General features: G+C 42.8%; 1 long non-coding RNA gene across 1 annotated transcript; it reads left to right on the top strand.

The window, feature by feature from the left end:
- The first annotated feature begins 15,666 nt into the window (after positions 1-15,666).
- On the top strand, positions 15,667-20,085 carry LOC134468706 (uncharacterized). Its single transcript, XR_010038892.1, has 3 exons — positions 15,667-15,968; positions 17,651-17,796; positions 18,389-20,085. It is a non-coding gene; the product is annotated as an uncharacterized LOC134468706 (long non-coding RNA).
- The last annotated feature ends 1,603 nt before the right edge of the window (positions 20,086-21,688 follow it).

Below are 21,688 nucleotides of genomic sequence, written 5' to 3'. Positions count from 1 at the left end.
CATCTAGTGTATCTATGTAGCTCATCCCACCTCCTATCATCTCACAGCTACACTCTGGCTTTGGGTACCTAGAAAAACGCTATATAAAACCGATCTAGTATTATTATCATTATTATAATCTAGAAACATAATGTTAACGATGAGCCATTTTAATTGTGTTATTCTCGCCTCCCTCAGCGCTCTCCCGTGCTACAGTGGAGGTGGTGTCTCCTCAGAGTCCCTTCTACTCTGGAGATGTCGTCACCCTCAGGTGTCACATACCAGAGTACTCAGACCGGCATCAGTATGGCTGGATAAAGGACACCAGCCCAGTTCCTGGTAAGACCAGTCAGACCATCAGCATCACACTCCCCCTAGAGGCAGGTCAGTACCAGTGCAACAGGCAGAGAGGTGATTCTTCAGTGGCATCCTACGTCAGCAGTCCTGTTAACATTACGCTCAGTGGTGAGTCAACTATCGTGAAATTATATATTTCATCAATTTCACTTTGAGTTGCATCATAATCAATGGCCACATTTACATGGAACATTTAATTCAGAATTAACTCAAGTTATTTACGAATAAAGCTTTATTCCACTTTGAAAACAGCATGTAAAACACTTCGCAACTCAGAATTAAATGGAAGTGCAATGTAAACCCAACGGAACTATTTAATTCTGAATGATTAAACACAGAATGTAAACGTGGCCATTGATAACGCACAAATCAACTATTGTCCTTTTCTCAGCTGATATCAAACAAAATGCTGCAATACAATAACCGTCAGTTAAATGCATCAATAAGTGTCCCATGGTAGTTTTAACGATTCTTAGTCGAGATGGCCTACAGGGATATGGGTTTTTAACCGTACAACATGATTGCATTGACTGCCTGGGCCAAGATGGCCGACAGGGACATGGATGGGATGCCTGGGCCAAGATGGCCGACAGGGATATAGAGAGGGATATGGCGCTACAGTCCGCAGCCAGACATACTTGATATCTTTTGGCCATGATCTTGGTCCATCCATGAACACACTGCATTTACTGTTGGCCTCCCTCAGATCCCCCTGCTGCTACAGTGGAGGTGGTGTCTCCTCCAGGTCCTCATTACTCTGGAGATGTCCTCACCCTCAGGTGTGACATACCAGAGTACTCAGACTGGCATCAGTATAGCTGGCTGAGAGACAACAGCCCAGTTCCTGGTAAGACCAGTCAGACCATCAGCATCACACTCCCCCTAGAGGCAGGTCAGTACCAGTGCAACGGAGGGAGAAACAGCCGCCCAATGACATCCTCAGTAAGCAGCTCTGTAGACATCATCAACAACGGTAAGATTATTCTTATTAATAATAATATATCTTTTTTAATGAGCTCATCCTTATTAAATGTGCACAGTGTAATATTTTTAATAGTTCATTTCCTGAATTCATGCTGCCCATTACAAATGTTACCTTTTTCATCAATACATACCACCAACATCAAGTTATAAATATTCCTTATGACTTGAAAAGAGCAAATTTGGCAATAGGCAACACAGTTTCAATGAGCAGCGTAGTTGCAATACCTACTCTGGCCACCGTCCTCCCACAATGCACCTTTAAACTCTGACTACTGGCGTCTACACTGACAAGTGTTGCCAGATTTGGCGGGTGCCCGCCGAATTGGGCTACTTGGGACAAGCGTCTGCGGGTAAAAACAGGAAATTTGGCCATTTGGCGTTTTTTTTTCCAGCCGTTTTGGGCCCATAGAAGTCAATGTAATTTGTTGAATTTGGGCGGAATTTAGCGCATTTTGGCGGTTTTTGAGAGCATTTTGGGCGGGATTTGGCCAGACACATCTGGCAACACTGTACACTGACACTACTGCCAAATGGGTTCTCCCTCCCAGACAAGCTGGTTCTGGTTCCTGAGAACAAGACCTGGGGGGAGGCTCTGCAGTACTGCAGACAGCACCATGTGGACCTGGTGTCTGTGACCTCTGAGAAGATCCAGCGCTGGGTGATTCCTCAGTACTTATTGGAATTGGACTTTGTAAATCTCTGGGAATGTTTGGGGTCTAGGCATACTTGAATCTCAGATCAAGCAAAGCTTAATGATGTAACTACAGTTTGAATTCGCCTTTGGCTAAGCCCCGCCCTCTTTAGTTACAGTTGCTAGGTCGGACAGATAAACTTTGAATGCTGAGACATCAACGTGATTTATGCAGTGACTGCAAATCGCAGCAGTTATTCACTCCTAATAAATAAAAAACACATTCATAGTATTGTGAATATAAGTATTTATTTTCTGAACGGTCATGCGATGTATCACAGCTGTTATGGGCTCTTCTATGGGTATCGATATGTGTTTGTGTTCACAAAGGGTCAAGAGGGAAATAAAAGAAATATTTATTTTTTGTACTTTCATAATATTTAACATTTCTAAATCCATAATGTATTTCTATTTTGTGTTCATCCATATGCACTTTATTTTTTCTGTTATTTTGAGTTTCTGTATGGTACCTTTATTTTGACGTCGTCCTGTCTTACATGTTGATATATGTCACTTCCCGTTTGTAAAGCTAGGGATTTTCTGAATGGAAGCGGTAGCGTGCGAGCTTGTTGCTCCACGTTCAAGTTCAAGTTTGCTTGTAAAGTTAAGCGCAAGCGTTTTAAGTATCACTTTAAGAGAAGAAGAGTGACCCAAGTGATGAAATCCTTTCGTAGTCAACAAGCGGGAACAGTGGTATGTGTTACTTGTCTTTTGTCAGTTTGATTTTGTTCATGCCTTATTATTTTGGTGTTTGAGTGCACATGATTCAGCATTTGTTTTTGTTTGTCTTCTTTTAGTTCTACGGTGTTTCAACGTCTGCATGTATGAATGAGTTGTGCAAATAAAACATCAGTAAACCGGGACCCTCGACTTTGCCTGTTGACTGGGGAAGGCATAGTAGAACACTACAGCTTTCGGTGAAGACGAGGACAAGACGAGTGGCTGGCTACACCAGCGTTCGGAGGTCGCCAAGGATTCGAAGAAAGAGACTTTTGTTCCGCGGCAAGGTGGCTGCACTCGATCCGCGTTTCCGAAGCAAGAGGACAATTACAGCGCGAGCAAGCAAGTAAAGTCAGAGAGATTCTAGAATGAGAGGGGACATATGGCGGCCATCTTGGTGACGCCTCCGGGGTGCTATTTCGCGATTAAGTAGACCAGATCTGAGAGTCAATGGGAAAAATGAATGGGGAAACTGAGTATAGGACGGAGGGGAACCCAGCGGTTGTGAAAACCATATGGTCGAAACGACCGTGAAAAACTGATCAACCTAGACTACTTGGTTGTGTCATACGAGTCAAAATAAAGCTTTTTGAGCCACTTTTCTCACGGTTTTTTTGACAGAGCGCAGGCGCAGTAGTTCCATAACGGCACGAGAGCAACGGCTTTTCACAACTGAGCATGTGCATAATTTCGCGTGCGCCGATGCAGCCAGATGATTGGATCACTGTCAACGCAGCTCAGCAGACACATTGGCTCTTGTTACCAGAAAGGCGGGAGATGTGCGGGTAGACGCCATATTTGCGTTACGAATCTTCACCGTTAATTTCTATATACCTGTCCTATCTCCCCTTACTAGAATATATCTCTGGTAAAGTCTCGCATTCGTGCCTTTGAAGTGGCGCGGGTCTTTGAAGTTGAACTGCTCCAAGGTAAAAAGTTACGCTGCTTTTTTCTTTCATTTGCCTTGAGTTGTCTTGGACATTGAGAAAGCATTCTGAACTGAACTGTCCGATTTAAAGGCTTTTAAGGAAACAAAAAAAAGGAAAGAAAATACTGAAATGAAACAATGGACATTTTGTACTGCTACTGAATGGTTTTGAAACAATGGCTATTTTGGTTATTTGAAAATGTGTCTTTGTTTGTATCATGTTTGACAAAGGGGTTATGGTTACCAGTGTTTAGGTGCCTATGTGTTCATAATGGTTGAATGGAAGATGTGTGAATGAAGTCGAAGCAATTTAAATTTTGAAGCACTTTTCTTAAAAGAAAAAAAAAATCTTTAAAAGAAAAATAATAAGTTTAAGCCCATCTTCAATTTAAGTAGGCCTATCTCACTGCTTAATTAATACAAAACACTACACAAACACTAGTCCACCATGATGGATTCACAAGAGACCACCACATTACCCCCTTCCAATGTTGATGCAATTCCTAATCCAGAAGAGGATGTTCTAGTGCCTGCCGAACATGAAGAAGTAAATGAACAAGATGAGGGGGCTCAGCAAGGTCAGCCTCAATCTCAAATTGAAGTTCCTGAAGTCAGAAGAGGTAGCCGCACACGAACCCTCTCAGAGAAAGGAAAAGCACTGCAAAGTGAGAAATTAAACCAATTACTTAAAGCCTTTGGGCGAATTTACAAAAGGTGGAAGTACCATGTAAATGGCTTGAAAAGGTCTCTGAAAGTCAAAGAAGACACTGATTTTATTAAAGAAAAATCATTAATGCCATTAATGCCACAATGACAGAACTAAGCCAAGTGTATGACAAAATCAGAGTGATTGCTGTCCCGGACCTGGAGATCAGAAGGAGAAATGATGCTTGTCTGGCAATCACCAGGACAGCCAATGAGAAGGCCCATTGTTTCATCAATTCAGAAGGCGACCCAGAAGATATTCCGTGGCCAGACTCAGAATCAGTATTCAATGCCACTGTATCTAGTATTACCTCAGCACGATCCATGCATATCTCCAGAGCATCAGGAGGAGCATCGCACAAGTCATCTGTGAAAAAACAACAGTCAGCTGCTGAAGTGGCAGCAACGCATGAAGTGCTGAAAATAATGAAGACGCAACATCAGTGTGAGGAGGAAATAAGAGAGCTTGAGGCAGAGGACAAAATAAGGACTGCGGAGAGAGAAGTGGAAGAAAAGCAAATGGAAGCAGAATTTGCAAAGAAAAGAGCTCAGTTTGTGTCTGAAAGTTCTGCAAGAAAAAACAAAATCCAGGAGAAAGTCAAGGAAGTGGAGAGATTGGAGGGACTGAAAGAACACAATGCGGCTCAAGCTAAGCTGAAAGTTTACAGTGAAAGCATCTTTGATGATGAAGATGGAGTTGCTGCTGCTCCTCAAAGCCAACATGGAAATATCCCAACCTCTCTTACTCAGCCTGAAACATACACTGTAAAAAAAACCTCTTCAACAAACTTGCTTCCACCTGCTCTTACTGCCCACGCCAGCGCACCTTCAGTGGTCATGTCTTCCTCTGCAGCCTCTAATGACCTCGTGAAAACTCTCGCTGAAGCCATAACGGCAAATAGACTCCCCATTCCCGAGCCTGCTGTTTTCTTTGGCGACCCCCTACAATTCACAGATTGGAAGCTATCCTTTCAAACCCTGATAGACCGAAAAAAATCTTCCAATACAAGAAAAACTTTTCTTTTTACGCAAATATGTGGGGGGTCAAGCGAAGAAGGCCATTGAAGGGTACTCTTTAGTGGGTACTGAAAGGGCTTACCACGCTGCCTGGCAAACATTGGAAGAACGCTTTGGCAATTCCTTCCTCATAGGCAAGGCGTATCGCGATAAAATACAGGCATGGCACAAAATTTCCAACAAAGACAGCAGAGACCTCCGGGATTTCGTTGATTTCCTGACAAGCGTGGGGTCAGCCATGCCACATGTTCAAGGCCTACAAGTGTTGAGTGATTGTGTGGAAAATCAAAGAATAGTAGCAAAGTTGCCTGAGTGGCTGAGTTCACGATGGAACAGAACCGTCACTACGTTCCAGGAAGCTCATAATGCTTTCCCTGATTTTAAAGCTTTTATTAAGTTCTTAAACAAAGAGGCTAAAATTGCCTGCAATCCAATCACCTCCCTCCAAGCAATAAAGCCTGTCGAGCAAGATCAATCCAAGCCACACGACTACAGTCAAAAGTTTCAAAGAAATCGCAGTTCAGCTGCTAAGACCTTTACAACTAGCTCCACTGAAAGCCCAAACACATGCATATTCTGCAAGAGATATGGCCACACTCTTCACAAGTGTAGAAAGATTATGCAAAACCCAGTGGAAGAAAGAGTGAAGTTTGTACGATCAGAAAGATTGTGTTTCGGATGCCTCAAGCCTGGCCATAATTCTAAAAACTGCACTGCTCGGAGCGTTTGCGATAAGTGTGGGAAAAACCACCCGACCTGTTTGCATGCAGAGCGGGAAAGGAAGGACCAAGATCACTGGCAACCAAAAGCAACACAAGTCGTTGATGGCAAGGTGGCTCCTCCAAAGACTCAACATGAGACGCCAGAAGCAACATCCCTCAGGGTTGTTCAAGACCAAAAGAGCACTCATACGTCATCCATTCTTCCAGTCTATGTCTCCTCACAAGCTAATCCAAATGATGAGATCTTGGTGTACGCTTTACTGGACACACAAAGTGACACCACCTTCATTTTAAAGGACGTTGCCAATGGACTGAACATTAAACAAGAACCAGTCAGTCTTCGAATCTCCACAATAACATCTAAGACTAAGGTCGTCTCCAGTCGCAAGTTGGAAGGTTTGCAAATAAGAGGCTTGATGTCAAGGGAAAGGGTTAAGCTCCCCATCACATACACCAGAGAGTACATACCCGCAAATCGATCCCACATACCTACCTCTGCCACTGCAAGGAGTTGGCCTCATCTCCAACACCTGGCTGATGAAATGCCTCCTCTGCTGGACTGTGAAGTGGGATTACTGATTGGATATAACTGCCCTCAGGTCTTGCTCCCCAGAGAGGTGTTGAGTGGAGAAGAAAGCCAGCCATTTGCCCAAAAGTCAATCCTGGGTTGGAGCATCATCGGCTACAATAACCTTGCCACTGACCTGGAGGATGAGATCGGCATCAGTCATCGCATAATCTGTAAGCAAGTAGCACCTACCATCAAATCCACTCACAAACTCAAGGCAGAGGTCCACTATGTGCAGCGGAGCAAGGTAAAGGAGATTCTTAGTCCAGCGGACATAGTGAAAGTCTTTGAGTGCGACTTTGCAGAAAGGCACGACGAAGAAGATCCCATGTCCCAAGAAGACGTGATGTTTCTGAAAAGATTGAAGGAAGGCATCAAGCAAAGAGAAGATGGGCACTATGAGATGCCACTGCCGTTCAAAGGAAAGAGACCAACTTTGCCAGATAATAAAGCTTGTGCAGAACACAGACTGAATTGCCTGAAGAAGCGGCTTAAGAAGGATGATCGTTATCTCAAAGACTATGTGACCTTTATGAGTGATATAATTGCAAGAGGCGATGCAGTAAGAGTTCCTAAGCAAGAGCTTTGCAATCAGCCAGCCTGGTATATCCCTCATCATGGCGTTTACCATCCTCACAAGCCTGGAAAGATCAGAGTAGTTTTTGATTGTTCTGCAAGATTTCAAGGTACTTACCTGAATGAACATCTCCTGACAGGCCCAGACCTCACAAATACTCTTGTGGGTGTCTTGTGTCGGTTCCGCAAAGGGCAAGTAGCGTTCATGTGTGATGTGGAGCGCATGTTCCACCAGTTTCATGTCACACAAGAAGACCAAGACTACCTCCGCTTTTTGTGGTGGGAAGATGGTGAATTGGAAAGTCCACCAACTGTGTTCCGAATGAGGGTCCACCTGTTCGGAGCTGCGTCCTCTCCAGGGTGTGCAAACTTCGGCCTGAAGCATCTGGCCACCCAAGGTCAAGACAAGTTCAGTCAAGCTGCTGTGAGCTTTGTTCAACGCAACTTCTACGTCGATGATGGGTTGGCGAGTGTGAAGACGGAAGCAGAGGCCATCGAGCTGGTGAGAGAGGCCAGAGACCTCTGCAGTTCTGGGAAGCTACGCTTGCACAAGTTCATCTCGAACAGCAAGAAGGTGGTTGCTACGATTCCAAAGACTGAATGCGCAGAAGGCGCAGCTGACCTTGACCTGGCATTAGGTGAGCCGAAGATCGAACGTGCCCTTGGGATACAGTGGTGCATTAGCTCTGACACATTCCAGTTCCGAGTGATCGTGAAGCAGAATCCCTTTACAAGAAGAGGAATTTTGTCCACGGTGGCCTCAATTTTTGACCCTCTGGGGTTCGTCGCACCCTTCATTTTAGTCGGGAAGAAGATACTGCAAAGCATGTGCCAAGACAAGGTGGGCTGGGACGAACCACTTCCTGATGACCTCAGGCCGCATTGGGAAGCATGGCTTCGAGACCTCCCAGGCCTGTCTGCCATGAAGATTCCCCGCTGCTATGTGCCACCAGACTTTCAAGAGGTACAGCAGCATGAGCTACACAATTTTTCTGACGCTAGCCAGACGGGCTACGGCGTATGTTCATACTTAAGAGTCGTGTCCGTATCAGGCGAAGTGCACTGTAGCCTGGTTATGGGAAAGGCCAGGGTTGCTCCGACGAAAGTAACAACTATTCCAAGACTTGAGCTCTCAGCTGCGGTTGTGGCTACCAGACTCGGCAAGCTGCTCAGGAAAGAGTTGGACCTGGATGGAATGCAAGAGTACTATTGGACGGACTCCAAGGTAGTCCTTGGATACATAAGCAATGAGGCAAGAAGGTTCCATATCTTTGTGGCCAACAGAGTGGAGCAGATTAAGTCGAGCACACAGCCCAAGCAGTGGCGATATGTAGCAACTGAGCATAACCCAGCAGACGTGGACTTAGTGCCAAAGATCTCGGAAACTCCAACTGGTTCACAGGACCCAGTTTCCTATGGGAGAAAGAACTTCCAGAACAGGAGGAGTCTGTAATGGAAGGAATTGACACCGACCCTGAAGTCAAAAGAACACAAGTCCATACCATCAAGGTCAAGGAGCAGAAGTCTCTCCTGCAAAGGCTGGAGAAGTTTTCTGACTGGAGGCGAGCGGTGCAGGCCATAGCGAGACTCAAGCGCTGTGCAAGGAGTGTTAAAGGTCTGAAGAAAGGTTGCGAAGACTCAACAACACTTGAAGAGAGGAAGGAAGCTGAGATGTTTATCATTCAGAAAGTACAAGAGGAGATCTTCAGTGATGAAATAAGGTCTCTAAAGCAAAACAAGGATGTGCAAGCCAATCAGTCGACCAGGCTGTACAAGCTCAGCCCATTTGTCGATGCTCATGGTATCTTGAGGGTGGGAGGGAGACTCACACAAGCAACACTCCATCCTCATGTCAAACACCCAGCCATCCTTCCAAGAGGTCATCACGTATCTCGTTTACTTGTAAGACACTGTCATGAAAAGGTATGCCATCAAGGTCGTGGAATGACTCAGAATGCAATTCGGTCCAATGGCTTGTGGATTGTAGGATGTAGTTCAGAAGTGTCGAAAGTCATCTACGGATGTGTTAAGTGCCGCAAGTACCGTAAGGGTCCTCAAGGCCAGAAGATGGCTGACTTGCCCCCTGAGAGACTAGAGTCCACACCCCCATTCACATACGCAGGAATGGACTGCTTCGGGCCCTTCTACGTGAAGGAGGGTCGTAAGGAGCTGAAGAGATACGGGCTCTTGTTCACATGCATGTGCTCCCGAGCCGTTCATCTTGAAGTGTTGGATGACTTAAGCTCAGACGCCTTCATTAATGCACTGCGGTGCTTAATTGCCATTCCTGGAAATGTGAGACAGCTTTTCAGTGACCAAGGTACCAACTTTGTTGGTGCAAAGAATGAGTTTGCAGAGTTAATGAAGAACTTGGAGCCTGAATGTGTGAAGAAACTGGGCTGCAACTTTGTGATGAACCCACCTGCTTCCAGCCATATGGGTGGAGTCTAGGAGAGACAGATCCGAAGCATTAGGAGTGTTCTGACATCAATTCTGGATCACTCTGCAAGAAGACTGGACAGTGCTTCATTAAGGACATTCATGTATGAAGCGATGGCAATTGTCAACAGTCGGCCTCTGTCAGTTGAGAACATCAATGATCCATTAGGACCAGAACCATTGACCCCTAACCATATACTTACCATGAAATCTACCATCATTGCACCCCCTCCTGGTGAGTTCAGACAGGAGGACCTCTACCTGCAAAAGAGATGGAGAAGAGTTCAATTCCTGGCGAACGAGTTCTGGACCAGATGGAAAAAGGAATATCTCCTGAACCTGCAACAGAGGAAAAAGTGGGAAAAGAGCAGAAGGGATGCAAGGATAAATGACATTGTTCTACTCCAAGATGAGCTGGCACCCCGTAGTCAGTGGAAGCTTGCCAAGGTTGTAGAAGTCTTCCCAGGAGCTGATGACAGGGTCAGAAAAGTGAAACTCTTGGTTAGTGACGCCACACTGAACAGTAAAGGCATACGCACACACAAGCCAGTTTACCTAGAAAGACCCATACACAAGACAATCTTAATACTTGAAAGTGATTAAGCAATTCACAAGTTTGGTTTTAAGGTAGTTTTAAAATAAAGAATTAAAGGTTACGTTTTAAGAGTGTGAATGACTGAGTGTGAGTGTATGAGTGCTGTATGCATGAAATGTCTGTGCCCATTAATCACACGTAGTGTGATGGTGGGAGTGTGTTTGTGTTCACAAAGGGTCAAGAGGGAAATAAAAGAAATATTTATTTTTTGTACTTTCATAATATTTAACATTTCTAAATCCATAATGTATTTCTATTTTGTGTTCATCCATATGCACTTTATTTTTTCTGTTATTTTGAGTTTCTGTATGGTACCTTTATTTTGACGTCGTCCTGTCTTACATGTTGATATATGTCACTTCCCGTTTGTAAAGCTAGGGATTTTCTGAATGGAAGCGGTAGCGTGCGAGCTTGTTGCTCCACGTTCAAGTTCAAGTTTGCTTGTAAAGTTAAGCGCAAGCGTTTTAAGTATCACTTTAAGAGAAGAAGAGTGACCCAAGTGATGAAATCCTTTCGTAGTCAACAAGCGGGAACAGTGGTATGTGTTACTTGTCTTTTGTCAGTTTGATTTTGTTCATGTCTTATTATTTTGGTGTTTGAGTGCACATGATTCAGCATTTGTTTTTGTTTGTCTTCTTTTAGTTCTACGGTGTTTCAACGTCTGCATGTATGAATGAGTTGTGCAAATAAAACATCAGTAAACCGGGACCCTCGACTTTGCCTGTTGACTGGGGAAGGCATACGATAGGCATTGTAACCAGCACCATGGTAAGCCGAGCTCGCATATCTTTTGACCCCTGACTCAAACTTGCTAGACGAAAATGAAATCACACAACTTGATGGCTGTAGTCCTCTTCAAAGCTACCACAGCAATGTGTAATATTAGCGTTTGGCGTTTATATCTTCAGTAGCTTAACAAAATCACGTCTATCAGCTGCTAGTCAAAACACTCCTGCCGTGACCGATAGTAACTTTGCTAGCGGTGTTTTTTCATTAATTAGGTCAGAAATCCAAAATCCTACTCTGAAACAGGTTCGTGGTTTGCTTACAACCTTACTGAAAAGTGACACAAATGAGATGGTGGCATGATCGGAGCACACAAAGTATGCTTTTGATCCGTGTGTCGAGTGTGAGGCTGCCGAGACCCTTCAATTGGCAGACTATCCAGCTGCTAGTAATAGTAGTCCGGTTTTAGGTAAAGAGGAAAAGCGATTACCACCTGTTACATCGCGGGGAAACTTGTACCTTTGTCACAAATACCCCAGGCACAATTTCCAATCATATTTTAATAATAATACGACCGTATCTCGCTAACTACTTGAAAACATGCGATTTCTTCATTGAGTTCAATGGAGCGCTGTCAAAACTGTCCGAGGTTTGTCCGAGGTCGTCCTTTTGCTGCGCTGTAAAAAGCACTTTAGGGCGGGCCTTAGCCAAAGGTGAATTTTGAGGAAAAAAATAGAATCACTTTTTATGTCAATAAAGCGGCGAATGCCACATGCCCCTTTAAGCAGGCCGGAACCTGCGCACATTTGGCACCCATAGCAACCCATGGCGTATCTCACCGCCATTCCGACACACAAATAAAAAAATTAAATTCCGACACACACCGCCACTCAGAAATACCGCCATTCCGACACTTTTTCATACCGCCATTCCGACACCAAGTTACTTTTAGGGGAGCGAGCATACACCTACGGCATGTCCGGAGCTGTCCACGCATGTGGTGCTGAAATCTGTGTAAATCGTGCTCCAAGGGAAGTGCGTTACATGCATGGGTATAGATGCATGTGCGTTACTGCGGGTCATGATAAATAAATAGGTCTCTGATTGAAAAGGAAAACCGAAACCTTGTCCTTCGTCAGGTTGTTTTTCTGTCCCCCCTGTGTCATATGAGTCATATCAGCTTACACTGGAGGTTCCCAACCTATTCCAACTTGGGGCCCACTTGAAATGTTCACAATTGTTCAAGGCACACCTCTGACCCAATAAACAATACAAGTCAAATAAATAGTCAATAATAAATAGCCAGGGCCCATAGTTTGAGAATCACTGATCTACATCAATGGCCCTTTCACATTGCCCTTTAAGCACACGACAGGGAAATTCATACTCAATCACACATTTAGTTGCATTAATGGAACTACGAGGGCCTATGTTTTTCCATATGGGTCATCCTCTGGCTCAGGGCGATGTCAGATACCTCACAGAAATGAGGATAAGGTCACATCTAAAGGTCATTGTTGTTAGAACCAGTAGAATTCAGCATCAGATGTGCTTAGACAAGACAAGCATCAACAAGAATAGACAAGAATAAACAAAGAACGATGCTGCCAAAGGCCTTTATTTACTGAAATGTGTCAAGCCCCAGGCTTTCTTTGTATCCAGTCCACAGTTAGGGACAATATATTTCTATTTGAGAAAAATGGACTACCGATAACATAAAGGAAATTGAGATTTTTTTTGTGTGTGCATTTGCTCAAGACTACATATAGAAAGCATTCCATTATGCTACCTTGCGTCCTCCACTTGTGCTTGTGGCCTCGCCCCGCGAGGGGTCAGGGGTCATGGGACCCTGCTGCTGCTTCATGCCTGTTACTCTGAAGAGTATTATTATTAATATTATTATTATTACACACACACACGCTCACGCACTGACGCACAAACACACTCACACTTTCCTACACGATACTCTGTGAAGCGACCTTGGGTGTTTTGAAAGGCGCTATATAAAACGAAAGTGTTATTATGAATATTATTATTATTACTTGAATGACTGTGCTGGAACACCAGTGACCAACCCAAAGGTGAACATCTCAGCTCTGATTCAAACTGGGTTATTTATTTCTATGCATCAATACTACTACCACTTTAGAATGTCATACTAGGACAATGTAAATATTACACATTGCAAATTGGTTACTTTATATTTATTATTATTTCACAATGTCACTATCACTATGTCAAAATTGTCAAAATAGGACATAATGGAAAATGCACAACAATACCTCATTTTAATATATGTTGTGTCTTCTGTAATGTATGCCTTCTGTTGCCAAGTCTTGCACTTTATATGTCTGTAAGGGTATTGTATATACTCTAGGGGTAATGTATGTGCACTGCCTATGTCTAATTGTCTATATAAACACCTAAAGTCTACTGTATGTCTATGTCTGCATGGGAAAGTAAGAAACGTAATTTCAATTCTTTGTATGACCAGCGCATTTTAAGAAATTGACAATAACACCGACTTGACTTGACTTGACTTTACTTGACTTGAGTGTGAGTGGCAGAATTGGGTTCCTGCTTTTACATCTATTCGACGGGGGGCTTTCAGATGACATGTGCCTTAAAGGGTAACTTCAGCCAATTTCAACATGCAGTTGTAATGCTCACACTACCCTGGCTTTGTCAGCACCTGAGTTTTTTTTCCTTCAGCCTTTTCTAAGATCCAGGGGTCCGTTTCTCGAAAGCGTCTTTGCTATCGTCGTTAGCAAAGTCCGTCGTATGAGCGACTCAACTGCATCTTGACAGCGACGCTCACCACTAAATCCAAGGGAATGGTGTTACGTCTTAAGACGGTCTTAAGACGGTTAGCAACGACAATAATCGAGAAACGGACCCCTGGTCATTGCAATGGGGCCAGTTGTTTGTTTACATTTTTTTTTTAAAATGTATTTATTCCCAAAAACATTCAAAAGGTTATGCAACATCAGCAGACAACTAGCAAACAGCGATACCTTTTGGGAGAATATTTGGAGTAGGCCTATACAAATGTAAACAAAAGCTGCCCCCATTAGAATAACTCATATCTCGGAAAGGGCTGACCCAAAAAAATGCAGCATCACTGTGTACCGACAAGTCAAGGGTAGCATGAGTAATATAACAGCATATTGAAATACTGTAGGCAGGAGTGCTCCTTTAACCCGTTGGCGCAGAGCCTATGTTATAACCTTTCGGGCACTAAAATTGTAATGGATATTTCTTAATATGTTACTTGAGGCTCTCTGTTATGTTATAGCAGTGTTGTTACAATGTAGGTGGGTATTTTCAGCAAATAGTGAATAGGCCCACCGGCGACCCAACTAAGAGGCTAGGACCATAGGACATTTGAATTACACTAGTTACTGTGCTTAAGTTCTATTCTTTTACACTTGTTTTATCTTCTTTTAGATATTGTCCTTTGCGCTTGTTTGAATTCAGCACATTGACTGCCTCCCTCTATGAAATGTGCCATATAACCTACAGTTGGTGTACTGTACTTTAAGCTTTGTAGCGTATGGCCAGTGCGTAGCCTATGTGATGTATTGGATGGATTGGGCCTACTGTAAATAGCCTGCTGTAAATTAGCGGTTAAGAGATGTGGCTGGCAGTGTACGGTAGGGACGAAGAAGCCATAGGTATATTTGCTTTTTGGGCCTTTATTTCTATAATATAAGCCTATTCATCAGCCTATATTCAGCTTTCTTAAATTAAGGTAATGCTTCATGTTTGTGTCTGTGTCTAGTGTGCGCAGTACAGGTGTACCTGTTTGTCTGCTGGCATACAGTGTCTTTGCATGACACGCTAGACTAGACGGTTTCGTCATGATGTGTTAATTGCCAGTTGTAGTCTCAATGGTCCGCAGTGACACTTTCCCCTCTTTGATGTTTTTTTCACACATTTGATTAGTGATTGCATCATCTGTAAATGAGCCATATTGTTATTCTACATTAATGGGCAAACTGGCAAATCTCACTCGGCCTCTTCCAGGAATAGAGGTGTCAGAACAACAAGAATGGGTGTCAGAACAACAAAGATCTCCATGGCAGGGCCGCGTTAACCCTCGCCGAGGCCCGGTGCAGACGCAATCCGGGGCCCCTACACCACATTATAATGAGCCATATTCAAAACGCATGAAACAACGCAGGCTACACGGTTTACTCCAACACAAAAAAGGGTGCGCTGAACCCCCTGCTGAGTTCACCAGTCACAAAGCAAGCCATTGGAAGCATAGCCAGCTGATAGGTATGGAACGCTAAATGAGCCACGCTTAATTAAATAAATACACCAACAAATAATTAATTGAATGTGTCACTAATTAATTTAAAGTAGAATTAAATAATTAAAATTGGCATTAAATATATAATTTATGAATTAAATGGCAATTTATATAATGTAATGTTAAATATTTCTTTCGCAATTCAATTAATTATTTAATTTATTTATTTAATTATTTCATGTTACGTGTGTTTCAGCACACCATTAATTAAATTAATCTGTCAATCTCACCCATCAAAGTCAGTGGGCGGAACCATTGACGCAATCGGGCGGGACTAGTGCCAATCTGGTGTTATCGACTGCTTTGGTCTGAAGCGTAACACCTCCTACATGGCATGAATGGATCAAGGAGGAAAGCTGCTTCTATTCGAAATATGACCAAAAAGGGTTGTTGTGTGAGTGATTGGGACTGTAGTACTGTCAACATTTCAAGTGAAAGGCTTAGAGTTTTATCTTTAGGAAAATGTGTTCGTAAAATTAGCTTGTTGGCCATGAAGTTTTAAAAGGAGTGGATGCATGTTGTCGAGATACGTTGAGGATGACAGCTGCCTCCAAGTTCTTCTTGGCTTCCTCGCGGCCTATCCAGGGGATCCGGGAACCAAATCTCCTCCATCATCGTGTTAGTTGTTTGACACACTTTCTCACAGGTAATGTAGACAATTTTGAAAGGCATTTGCCGTTGTGTAACCTGACAAAACGTTGGAAATAGCCGGCTACGTGGTCTCATTTTCACCGTGGTAATGCTAGTTGCATTATTGTCATAAGTAGCACAGTCACAGTGACCGCAGACGAGTCATTTGTTGGCAAAACAAAGTAGATGGTATGCTAAGAAACATTACCAACGTTGTTCAATAACAATGTTGGCGGACGCTCCAGTTTTTGAATGGGATCGAGACGTCAACCAGTGATACTCTTCTAGGAGGGTGCTAGTGCTAGAAAAATAGCATTAGCAGGCATCACTACACAACAAATTACCAGTGACTTATCACACCATAGAAAACAAGCAAGTATGAAGTGATTAGTTTGCGAATTCAAGGTGGATAGCTTGGTCACTAGCGAATGGTATGAATATCAAGAGTACCGGTACATTAAATGTAGAGTACCTCCCAGTGCTTGGCTTACTAGTTCAACTTCAGAACATTCCTGGACTAGATCTGTCCAGTTATGTTCATGAGCGGTCCGAGACTATTTTCGCTCTCTTGAATATGAATCCGGTATTGTCACGTAATGCAGTTAAATAAGTTAAACTGATTTGGTATGTTAAGCACGGATTAAAGATCGCCTCTCAACGTAATTTAATTAATATTGCCGTGTTCCCAATTGTTATTGAATGTGTTACGCGTTGGTCCTGTTTTAAAAAACGTTCTGGTTGCTTTGTTTCAAGACGTTTTTGCAAGCTGGCAAGGTGGCTTGTGGAGAAACGAGAGAGTGTTCCGTGTTTCTCGTGGAAATGCGTCTCTGATTGGCTCACTCCTCCTGCTCTCAAAGAAACGCGTCTCTGATTGGCTCAGTCCTCCAGTTCTTGGAGAGAATGTAATGGGAAACAGAGTCGCCACTTCCCCGGGTGGTACTGCACTATAGGGGCGCCAACGGAGGCGTGCAGGCTCGATTCAGGGCTGTGCTCTTTCGACAGCGACCCCTAGGCGAGCTGTAGGCACGGAGCAACCGGAGTGAGCAGGCTTTATGTATGAGGCTTTGTGCTGTGTGTGTACCTGAGAGTAGCAACCAGCTGATAGCTAAGCTAAGCTATGTTTCGGACCACCAGACGTTGCTTGTTTTGAAAACAAGCAGAAAAAAATTACTCGACATGTTTTTAGATAAATGGGTCGATATAAACCTTTGTGGGCAACGCCTTCTTTCGACGTGACGAAACACAGAAAGGCTTTCGTGATTCGCTCGTTTCTCTGGATTATTGATGTAAATTGGGAAACACCGGGAAACACAGCCAGGAGAGTTGACGCACCGCTATGAGAGCCTTGCAAGTGAGTTTAACTTGGGGTGACCGTCCGATCTTCGAAAGGAGTGAGTAAAACTGAGTTTTATCGGAAGTTGGCCTTTAAACATTTTGCATTTTGTCTTTGTAGGGCAGTAGGCCTACTGTTGTTATCAATGTCATAGTATTCCACAATGTAACCTCATGTAGAGTAGCCTCACTTATTGTTTTATCTAGTTAATGTGTTTATGTCTGTCATGTGTATACTATAAAGTGCGTTCTCACTCACACACACACACACACTGGTTTTAATCAGAACATTGTGGAAGATGAATAGAAGTAATCTGTTGTAAGATCTGCTGTAATTCCCACATCTGTATCACACTGTATTTTCAGAAATAAAAAGGGGATACTGAGACCAAACCGGCCTACTGATGTCCATACAGACTAGCCCTACACAAGACAATGTCTGTCACATTGGTGCCTTGACCGAGTTGGACCTTCGCCCAACCGGGATCTTTCTGGACATCATCTGCGTTGTGGTATTATACAGTATATTGCATCCATGTATGGAAATGGTAAAAAGTAACCCACTTACCATCTTAATGTGGTACAATCAAACCTTATTTGACTAATCAAGTGTTGAAGTGATACTGTTTAGATTTATTCTGTAGAGCTTTCTTTTAGATTACTATTTTATCTTAACCCCTCCACTTTTTTTTTTTAATTCTTTATCTGTTAAATGTTTTGTGTGTGTGGGTGTGAGAAGTGTACCACCCACTGCAATTGCCAATACTGGGACATAAGGCTACTACTACTACTACTACTGTGCTATTTTTGGAAATAAGCTCATACATATCACACCTCCCTGTGAGTTAAATGATTGAGTTTTACCTTTCTCTAGCCACCAGCTGATCTCATAGAATTCAATGTTTATCACTAGCATGGAGCATGGAGGTAGTCCATACTCTGAAAACGATTGAAATTACAGGAGGAAGGTAAACCTCGATCATTTAACTCAAGGGGAGGCGTAATATGAGCTTATTTCCACAAATGGCACAGTATCAATTTAGCTGACATTGCAAGCTTGCACTGATCATGGATCATCTGACTTTATGTGTATTATTTATGCAGATAATCAACAAAGCCTGACTGCCCACAACACCTGGATCAGAGAGCCAGTCCAATGAAATCTGTCAAGAAAACCGCAGATAAACAAGGCCTGTATCATCATTGTAGTCTAGTACTACACTTTTATTATACACGAAGACAGAACATGACATGCTTGTATCATTGCAAAAAAAAACAAAAAAAAACAACTAACTATACAATCAGTCAAGCACTCTCAGACGCACTCACTTACTATACAACTCACCACACACGTTATCCATTACAATGTGTTCATTCAGCTCTAACATACCCACATTTTTAATTTAAAAAACCCTCAAATCTCAAGAACCTGAATGCAGCGTATATGTGTCTCCAGGCTATAATGGGTTAAAGCGCTCGAGGCCAGAAGGAAAGTAGAGTGATTACACTCATTCTCAAACTGGGCGCAATGTGGACAGTATTCCAAGTGCGCCTTCAAATAATATTGGTTTGTGGGTTTTGTGTTGTTTATTGGGTCAGAGGTGGGCCCCAAGGTTCAGTTACACCATTAGGTGTAAGTGATCACCATTCTTTGTTACACCATGATTTTCCTAAATGTATGTATATTCCAGTTCAGTCTTGTTTATATAATTCTGCACAACTTGGTTTATCTTTCTTCCCATGTTTAACTGCAGTCAACCTGCCATCCAAGCCGAGGCCAAACACATCATAGCACTGAGGTGGTCAACCAAGGTTGCAGATAGGGATGAGTTCCACGACGTGTCCACCAAGACCAGAGGAGGCTGCTGCGGAAGTCTCCCCTACGCCCAGTATAGGCACACAACTCTAATTTCACTGCATGTTTTAGTATTTCTATGCATGCAACCTACAAATCCTTTAAATCTTGCAACTGATGTAGACTTGTAAGCCATCTTTAAGCAACTAATACGTTATTCTAACCTCTTCACATTGATACAGGAAATTGATCTGAAGTGCACAAAATGTGTATTTTGTTCTTGCTCTTTCCCAGCAGAAACACAATTGAACAGATTTAATAAATGTTCGTCTGTCAATAATTGTATCTTCTTTTCAGTATGAACTGAGCCAAGTTAACTTTCTAGTCAAAGTATCTATTGGAGGCATAAATAACAAGAGGAAGACTAGCCATCAATAATTACAATATTTACAAGCAGTGAAAGAGGCACGTACTATCCAAATATGCCACATATTTGTTACAGTGAAGAAGTTGTGATGCTGTACATGTTTACTCCATCTACAGGCTGCTATAGACTGTTAGTTTTCCACAAAGAAGCCTAGTCGAGACCTTTGTTCAATCTTCTGACATGCTCTTACTCTTGACAAATGGGTACTATATCAGCTTTATTACTTTATTGAATCCTAAAATTGTCCAGCACGTATGAATTGGACGTTGTATCTTGGAGTAAATAAGCTACTATCCAGATTTAAAGATCAATGTGAGCTGAAAGAATTTTTTCATCCCTGTGCAAGAGGCCAGGAAGGTTTGTCAAAGGTTGGAGTAAGTCTCTTTTTTTTCGTGACTAATCGTGACTAGATATATCGATTAGTCCAGTGTTTCTCAACAGGGGTGCCGGGGAAAAGTGGCTGATAAATAAATTATGTAATATAAGATATATTTGTCTAAATTGATAAGTGAATGCTAGTCAGTGGAATCTTTCATCTGCCATTTACGCACAATAAAGTAAATTTAGGTCACCCCAGTAAGCTGCAACTTCAAACGTAGGTCGTGTGACCAAATGTGTTAACTTTTCTAAGCTTGTGTGGTATCGGATGCGATGCCATGTTACGGCTTGTTGGTTTGGGGTGCCTTGAAATTTTTCATGAATTGGAAGGGTGCCTCGCCTAAAAAAAGGCTGAGAAACACTGGATTAGTCGACTATTAAATTTATCGTTAGTTGCAGCCCTAGTAGGTTCTATGAATACCATCAATACAATATAGCTGATATGCTACAACTGCTGATAATAATTTGCCCCTGTAGGGCCTAGGGGCCTACAGTATTTTCACTTCGATAAACCCTTAACTGTCACTGTAAGGGTTAGATAATCATTATTGGTCAACTGTTAAACAATTGAGACATACAGTATATTGTTATATAATAATAATAATAATAATAACTTGGTTTTATATAGCGCCTTTCAAGGATGGATAAGTGTTTCGGTCACAGAGTCGGAGAGTGAGGGCCGGAGTCTGGAGATGTTCTTGAGATAGAAAAAGGCAGATTTGGTGATGTTTTTGATGTGAGACTGGAATGAGAGGGAAGGGTCAAGTTATTATGTGTAACAATTTTGAGTAACAGTGTCTACAAAAGGGAGTGTGTCTATGTTCCCACAGCCCGTCCCACATCACAAACACTGAAAACAAAAACAAAAAAGGGGGGGGGGAATAGACTGAATTGTCCCGCAGGGAAATGGTACTGTTCCACCCAAAAACCTTTCCCTAACCTCATTGAAATCGTCCCTAACAATCAGTTAACACCAGCAATACCTACCTCTGAACCACAATGTAATGACCTCTCTAACCATGCTCTACTCATAATAGTAGAGATGGACTTAACTAAACCACAACCAGGGTGGAATCATGCTTAAACCCACGTCAGTACACAATAACAACAATACAAGATAACCCCTGTGGAAGCTATATGGGACTAATGGGATGTGGGAGCATAGGGCCGACCCCATGTCACATGTAATAGAAGTTACTACTTTGTGGCCATGGTATGTCAGAAGCGTCAAAGTAACATGATGCATCTGAAGTTGGTTTTGTTGCTGTTCCTGTCAGTATTCTGTCGTGGTCTGTGGGGCATTCTCGTGCAGTCACTTCTTTGGTAGGTGCTCGGCTTTCCCATCAGTTCATCCGTCCCAGTCCCATCTTCACTGTAAAAAGAAAAGAAAAAACTTTTGGTCAAGAAAACCAATGGCAGCAGTAGCAGCTAGCGAAAGAGAGACGGGCAGTAATCAGTTGCCTGGAATAGACGTACACGTTACAAAGTAGGCTATGTGCTACAATGTTACCTAATGTTACCCAAGCTATAGGCCCTAGTATGTTCACACACATCGCTACTACAGCGAAGTCAGATTGTTTCGACGAAGCAACTAGTTCTACATCTCGGTTAATTTACATGCATGCACAGATTTTTCAAGGATGGCTGGGCTGGGGCACTCATTACACTATCCACTTGCACGTCAAATGCACACGTCTCATCCTTGCTCAACAACATATCACATCATGGGCTTTTAGTGAAACAACAAAAAACAGATGAATATACTATCTGCCATAGCCCATTATATCTCAACAGTAGCACATAA

The sequence above is a fragment of the Engraulis encrasicolus genome, chromosome 18 (assembly GCF_034702125.1).
Source record: "Engraulis encrasicolus isolate BLACKSEA-1 chromosome 18, IST_EnEncr_1.0, whole genome shotgun sequence".
NCBI classification, from domain to species: domain Eukaryota; kingdom Metazoa; phylum Chordata; class Actinopteri; order Clupeiformes; family Engraulidae; genus Engraulis; species Engraulis encrasicolus.
This window is presented reverse-complemented; position numbering and strand designations above follow the sequence as displayed.